This window comes from Photinus pyralis, unplaced genomic scaffold, assembly GCF_008802855.1.
Source record: "Photinus pyralis isolate 1611_PpyrPB1 unplaced genomic scaffold, Ppyr1.3 Ppyr1.4_LG1, whole genome shotgun sequence".
NCBI lineage: Eukaryota > Metazoa > Arthropoda > Insecta > Coleoptera > Lampyridae > Photinus > Photinus pyralis.
The window spans coordinates 43,293,848-43,302,114 of record NW_022170249.1 but is presented as its reverse complement, the minus strand read 5'-3'; the positions used below and the strand labels follow the sequence as shown (position 1 = coordinate 43,302,114).

Below are 8,267 nucleotides of genomic sequence, written 5' to 3'. Positions count from 1 at the left end.
GTCTTAACAGTTACAATATTTTTAAATTTCTTCAAAGTTTACGTCTTTCTAAATTAATTAGATCTCATTGCTTATATTATATTAATATAGAAGAAGTGAGAAAATCTGGGCTATCTTATGAAAATGAGGCAAACGAATAAATAATAAACGTACAGGAAATGCAAGAATAAATTTATATATGGAAGGAATACAAGCAAGGTACAAGTGGATATTGAATACCAAACTTCATCGTAGGAGAAGAGACAAAATGGAGAAGAAATAATAATGATAGGACGCAGAGCAGTAAAATAATATGGAATGATGTTTAGATAAACACAAAGGAAAAATTGTGGGAACAAAGAAAAAACATTTACGATACGGATGGGATATGGCACAGACAAGGGGAAAAAGAGAAGAAAGTATGGAGTTTCCTAATTCGTAAGGTACTATAGAACAACTTAAGACCTTCTGCAGGGGCACCTCTAAAAAGCATGATGCGGGTCCCTCTGTAATTCGGCACAAGTCTATTGAGGGCTTAGAACAAGGGAGGGACAGTAAATAAATAATAAAACAAGAACCGAGGAACCAAGGGTTACAATTTTAACAACAGAGGGAGAAAATTTGGAATACACGAGGGAACAAAAGATACAAGAAGCTGATAGCAGAGTGGGTGCCGAAATTAAAAGATGGGAGAATATAAAAATAGCTGCGAGGCTCAGTTGTGGATATGAGGAGAGGGGAAATGGAAAATGAAGAGAAGGTGAAGAAAGAAAATCAGAAAATGTATGCTGTGTAAAGATTAAGAGGAGAAAGATCATTTAATGCGGGAGTATTCGAGGGAGTATTAGTAAAACGAAGAAAAGCAAAACAGATAAATATTAAACAGAGCGAAGGGGAAAGAACTGGAAGGAGCAGATTATAGAAAAAAATGGAAACAAAGAAAAAAGGGAAATTCAACGAAAGGTTAGGAAAAGAGTTAATTAATGAGTGGTTGGTAATGCTAATGAATATTCTTTACTGTAAGGTTGTTCTCCCCAGACTTATACCAAATTTAAAGAATTCAGTGGTACTTATAGTGCGGAGATAAAGGAGAATAACGTGAACAATAATGTTAAAAAAGTTTATAATAGAAATTATTCGGCGTCGGGATATGACGACCCCATCGCCCATCGCCTTTTGGTGGTGCAATCAGTCAATTTCATGTCAGTAAGTGTCTTCAATCAAATGAATAAAAAGCAAAAAATGAAAAAAAAAAGGTTTTCGCCGTAAGGTGAGTAACTTTAGCGCATTTTCCATGAATATAATGTACTATTTATGCGCACAATGGACATATGTATGTATTCTTATAAATAAGAAATTTGCCATTGCGCAGTCTACGCCTGCGCACACATGATCGCAATATATTTGCCTTTACTAGGAGAATCTCCATTTAAAATTTCAAAAAAATATCTCTACAAATAAAATCGGATACTTCAGAAACTAGCACCTACTCCGAATTTTTCAGCAGCTGCTTCAGGTGGCGAAAACTTCCACGCCACATTTTACCAGAGCTTAATATTTTCAAATAAATAGAAGTAACACGGTGATAAATAAGCCAATTTGTCTTTCATTCGAAAGTTTTGTTTTTATTGTTGTTTTGCTTCATTTTAATATACCCAAACAGTCATGGAGTTACATTTTTCAATATATGTGAAATATTAAATAATCGAAATAAAAGTTTTCGTTGATACGCCCTTTTATTAATTTTGAAGTAAAAAATCGCACACGTAAATTTTGCTTTTGCATAAGGTTTCATCCATTAAAAGACAGAGAACACGTGCGTTTTAGTTTCCAGTGGTGGAGTGCGTATTTTTTTAAACCATTACCTAGACCTACAGCTTAGGAAAATTATTAGGTACCAAAGCTAGAGCTCTTTATACATAAACATTTAAAGGCCGTCTGGCACACATCACAATCCGTTCTACCACTATGAAGAATTCTTAAATAGTGCCATCTGTGCTAAGGTGTGATAACTCTGTTTAAAGTATTTTATGTAGTTTGTCATTTCATATAGTGTTCATGTTTTTTTTTTACTTTACATAACTTTTATATTTATATATCATTTTGACAATTTTAAGTACACTTTGTATAATAACAAGCAAATATATTATTATTACATTCAAAATCTACACTATATAATGCAAGAAGAATCAAATCCTTAGGCAAATTCTCCGAAATATTGCATTTATCGTCTGTAAGTGCTCTCCTTCGACACTACGTTCTCTAGATACGACAAATTATAACCGATCTCGATAAGGGATCGGATCGAAGATAATGGCGCTGGTTGGCTGAAATTAATTCCTTTCGTTGAGACATTTTATTAGAGCACCATGAAGAATAAATCCACTCACAATCGTGAGGTTCAAATACTTGCCAGAAATGCATAATTTTAGATTTCTAAGAAACGTACATGTTTGTATTTACTTTCCTTACGCATCCGTACATATTCTGCAGCAGTAGAACTAACGATGCGTTGTAAAATTTTGGGGAAGTTATGTAAGTCAAAAAAGGTGGTCTACCAACTCTAATTCGTGAACGTCTTTGTAAATCAAATAGAAATCAATAGTAAGGACCACGTTATTTACAGATGGAGGCAACATTCGTCAATATTTTGTTACTTTTTGTGTTTGGGTATTTTTTGACATTAGTATTGTTTATACCTACACGTTTGTTGGTACATTTCCTTAGCCTTTAAAAAACAAAGTTGTTTTTAACTAAATTGAACACACCTACTGTGCTTAAAATATCGTTTATTCTTTAGACCCTATCCAGGGCGAACTTTTAATCTCATTCACGTATGTTGACTGTAGTCCAGGTTGAACTTTTTTGTTATTGTTTTGTTCTGAGAAACCTTTGCTAACTTTATCTGTTTGTTTACTACACCATGATTTCCACGTAAACATTTGCGTGTTATATCAATTATTTACTTTTTAGGAAAAATAAGTGCTTAGTCCTAAGTAATGTTTACCCACAGTGTTTGCAGCGATGTATACACGGATGACGTAAATATTTCTGTGGGTCGTTTTTTCGCTTCCTCGTACCGAGTTTTCCGTCTCGGAAATTGGTACATTTTTGGAGACTAAGTCGTATTGACATAGCTTTAGACTCAAGGATAACAAATATTTAATTTAGTAATCGTACAGTGTAATTTTTTCTCAACAAAAATCTGTCCACCTAAAAGGACTACTGAAAGTAGTAGATGCCCTGCTAGATACCTTAATTTACCTATTTAACTTCTGGAAATTGAACCAACACTTAATGCTCGAATGTGTAAAGTCCAGGGAGGAAATCATTTCGAGCATGGTGCAGCGAAGGGGCCCTACTACTAGCTAAGCTACTACTTCGACTTGGATAATGTGTTCGAATGCGGAAGTCCGAGGAGGACTTGATCCTGTTGCGAATGAACTTTATGCGTTATTTTATTACTATAGAGATAGGCCAAACCTGGAATCACCCACTACACTCCCGAAACGACTAAAGCAATGTACTAAGAGAAGCGAACCAGCTACGAACAAGGCCGGAAAAGTGCTGATATGCAAAGGGCATACTGATGCTAGCCGACTACCATGAGAAGGGTAAAAAATAAACTGAAAATACTGTTCAGCACTTTTGCACAGTTTGCAGACATCAATCGTGATGTGCCTGAACGAAGGAAATATTGGTTCGCCACCGCAGTGCACCTTGTGTCTCATGGTCGATTTCCTATTCGAATTGATTCCCATCCACCCAGTGTTGTTTAAGTCGTCGATGTTTTATTTTAATAAGTAACATTTTAATATAAAAAACCTCATAATTGTAATATTCTTGTAGTTTTTGGTTTGATAATGGCCTGCTGTTAACCAGACCGAAACATATGTCAGCTACTATAACAACTTATTCTGCAACATATGTAAATACTACAGCAGAAATATAAATTTGATTGGGGAAGACAACATCTTGTGTTATTATTATTGACGGATGGAGGTACTGGCCATAATAGCGCCTTCCAATCAGAACATTTTGTCTGCACTGCTGTTCCCATGTTGATTTATGTTTTATGAATATTACGAACTAAATGTTGAAATTTGTAAGTAACCACAGCAATATTGTTCGATTTGAGATCATCCAATTTTAGTTGTTAATGGGCTACTATTTACTAGTATCATTGAATAAAGAATCTTATTCAATGCTATTATAAATAAATAAGATTACGGAACATTTCTGGTTCAAGTCAACCTGTACTGAACAATATATTTTGATCTTTTATCTCTTCGTCATCTAAAAATTAAAACTCAAGACCACCAATAGATACTTCCCCGAATCAAACCAATCAAAGAAGAAATTGGGTAAGTACGTCAAGAAAAGTCGTTAGTTTATGCAATAAATCCGGTTGACCCTAAAAATAATTAAACTGGTACCATTGAGTAATTAAATATTCACTCAACTCTGGTACACTATTGTTGACTGTTGAGAGTTGTGTTATGATTGATGCAACATACGCGGCCGTGGAAATTTCAGCTGATATTATTAAACACAGATAAATCATATCCGTAATGCGTAAACGAAGATAGCACAGACACAACAGGATATGATAGTAAAATTAGAAAGTTCTCAAAATCCGGATTCTCTGCGCGGTTTCGGTGCGGTAATTCCACATAATATGCGTTAAGTAATAAGATAATACTCATACTCTCACTTTTATCCGTCTACCTCTACCAATTTTTTCATTAACGTCCGCGTTGCTACTTACTTTTTGTGGCGCGTGTTCTGCTCACGAATCCCTCACACGCTCCGCTTAATTAAGATAAACGTTAACAGTGTTGCTGTTATCAGCGAGGACCAACAAAAAAAATACGTTTAAAATGAGGTTATAATGATAACAGTCTTTTCAACAAATTTGCTTATGCACGATAACAGAAAGTGCGATTTATCTCACGTGTAGGAATTCGTTGCTGCGATGCTGGTGGATGAAAGAATTGCACACGTGTGAATGTTCAAGGCTGACTTGTTTATCCAGTTTCTTCATCCCTTAGCGTCGTGTGTGTAGGGTTGGGCAGTACTGCGTATTTATTACACGAGCCTAAACCTAAAACACCAGGTATTTTGTATGATTCCACTTTAAATTAACTTTTCTCCTAACTCAATAGGTATCAAGATGATCACAGTATGCCTACGTCCAAAAACAAAAGAAAAAAAAAACAAATTAGGCATATTGTCATTTGTATAATTTTTTTCCATTCGTGGTATGCAGAAAAGAAATTAAGGCCCAAAATTAAAACTCTGTATCTCGTATGGCTCTTCTGCTACGGTACAGACAAGTTTTCTCTTCTGGATGACGATCTGATAAGAAAGTCCGCCCCAATTGTGGGCATCAATTTCGCTTACGAAGATTCTCTCTTTCCTGAGCGATATGCAGGTAAATTCGAATTCCTGAACTATACCCCCAATTTCCTCACCATGGGATACACCTTGTCGTGGTGGTGGGGCTCAGTAGTCACTATTTTCAGTGGCGAAGCTATAAGTATCCTAGGCGGGTGACTGCTAGACTCCATGACTTCAATTGCAATTTATCGGTACAGGAGTAGAATTTCGAGAAATCGAAGTCGACCGTGACACGTTAAAGGTGAAAAGGGAAACTTTATCGACACGAGTTCGACGAGTTCTGTGTTAGCGTTTTGTAGGATAAGAAAATTAATCCGCATTTATTTTCTTAAAGACGAAAAATTCATGGTTTATAAAACCAGCATGTAAAAATCTATATTTGGCTAGGCACGTTAGCTGCTCTTTGTAGCTATATGAGAATAAATACATACATACATACCATACCTCAAATTCGTTGCAGAGAATTTTTCAATTCAATTTTAAATTCTTAAAAGTTCTTAGAAATTTTTAAGGCCCATTGAAGGTCTAATGCATTCTTAGAGACAACAAATCTTTAGGGACCTCAGTTAAAGGGTCGGTTATGCAAAAGAGGAGAGAATGTCAACCCCTTCTGAAAACCCCTTGTGGTTTGTGCCGCTTAAGCACTTAGTACCTAAGATTTAAACGACTTCTAGAGACTCATGAAAGCTCTAAGATGCTTTTTGAGACAAGCACCTCAATGACTCAACAAATATTTAGAAGGATGTTATAGATAGGTGACTCTTGGACGGTATTAGTAAAAGCGCTCACCGAAATGACACGAAAAGTGATCTGACAGCAACATGATTGTGTAATGATAGTAATGCAACATTCTTATTACTCAACGCCAACCAAAGTAATTTTATTGTATAACTTGTGTCTGAAGAAGAATGTCGTCGTCGTCTTCTTCTGGTGATGAAGATGCTTCACGAATTATCCCCCACATTTCTCTTGCTGTAGTCTGCACAAGTATATAGTCATATAAACACGGAAACTTTTCAACGAGAGATACAAATTTCGTATTAAATTCTGGATTGTCTTTCATTTTATATTATTTATTTGTAATTACAACGGAAAAATGGCAAAAGTAGCAAAGAAGTATTCAGAACAGCAGTAATAATACCTACACAAGTGACACGCAACAAAAGTGGAGCATGCTGCACTTTTGTGTACGTTGATGACGGTGATATGATTGTCACGTGTCATTTGCAAGTTATAGCATGTCGGTGTGCGCTGACTGATAAGCTAGCCTTTGTGTAACTTACAAATGACATCATGTTACTGTCAGGTATCACTATCATATTGTTTTGGTGAGCGCTCGGCCTTAGAGATTTTTAAGGATTCTTCACTTAACACAAAGAAATCTCGTAAAGGGTCTTTTTAAAATTACATATGTATCAAAAGATTATTTTATAGGCCTGTTAGACGTTCTAAAGGCAACTAAAAGATTGTTAATTTGATATAATATACCTATACTTTTAAGAAACATGCTCGAAATTAGCTATTGTTTGCGTTTTTCCTGTGTGTCTGTTCGTCTATTTACTAAGCTATTTCGGATTTAAAAAATGCACTTTATCTGCACAAGAATAAGTTGTGGACAATAATCCAAATATACTGAAAATAAACATCTATGATTCATAATGGAGATGTTTGCTTATATTAGGAACACATAAAGGATTGTCTCGTTAACTTTGTAATTAATAATGAATGTAGCAAAACATGCTAATGTGGGTTGCTAAATGTGCAAAATAGTAATTAAGAAAGTACGCTCATTGTGGAGGTAGATTTATGATGCTTTTAAACATTGCTGACGCAAATTACTACTGTTTTCCTTACTCATGCAACTTCTTTGTAAAAGCAGTACAAGCCAATTTTTTTACTATTGAGTGGGTAAATTCTATGCAGGAACGTAAAACTTTGCTTTGATTTAGTTGCAAATTACTAGCACCCATGACGTGATTCACACTAGGTAACAATTGTTCATTCCTGATCACTATCACTACTATGGTAAACGTGGGATGACAGTAAACAATGAATGAATAAAAAACCAAGGGCGTTTACTGATTTGTTCCACGTAATGGTACTTGATGCTACTTTTTGTAATTTTTTAAACTGCGAAAATTCGACGGTTGAAGGCGATTGTTCCATGATTTCTTTGTTGAAAGGCGCTCGTGTAGTTAGAAAATTAATAATCCTGTGGATGTCCTTCCATACGTGGAGAATCTTTTTTACGGTCATTATTAAATTTCTTGGACCGAAGATAGTCGCTTGGATCCTGGTCTATATTCCACTGAACTTTGTAGGAATGCCCGATATGAATGATCAGTTAGTTTTACTTACGCAATTCATTCAATGAAATTGTCATGTTACGATTCAATAGTCATTTCAATTATTTTTTTAATTAACGCTTCGTATACTGATATGGTAACCTTGGACTAGGACGGATATCAATAATAAAACGCGTTCTGATAGCAACGTGGGGGAGTGGCGTGTCGCCGTTATGATACGGATTCGTTTGGCCTACGTTGGAAAGTGATGGAGACGCTGATGAAAGGGTTACAACGTCAAACTATTGACGCACTCCACGCTTCTCTACAATTCACTATCAAGTTTGGCACCCACTGTTAGATATCAGTAATTTCGTTTTCAATTACATATTTTAGCTAATATTTGGTGTTATGTGCGTATTCACTATAGGCGGTAATGGATATGTCGAATTGAATATTTATTTTGGTCGAACCTCACTATCTGTTTTGACGCATTCGCGTTTTCAATGGAATAAAAAACAAACTTCATACATGGAATTGTTTATGCGGATTCCGGTGGCGCCATTGATTATAATATACTATTGGTCGTGTATCACTAGGACG

The 8,267-nt window shown here is 35.5% G+C and overlaps 1 long non-coding RNA gene across 1 annotated transcript; it reads left to right on the top strand.

The window, feature by feature from the left end:
- The first annotated feature begins 532 nt into the window (after positions 1 to 532).
- On the top strand, positions 533 to 4,130 carry LOC116166816. The gene is made up of 3 exons (XR_004144412.1): positions 533 to 3,593; positions 3,636 to 3,782; positions 3,829 to 4,130. It is a non-coding gene; the product is annotated as an uncharacterized LOC116166816 (long non-coding RNA).
- The last annotated feature ends 4,137 nt before the right edge of the window (positions 4,131 to 8,267 follow it).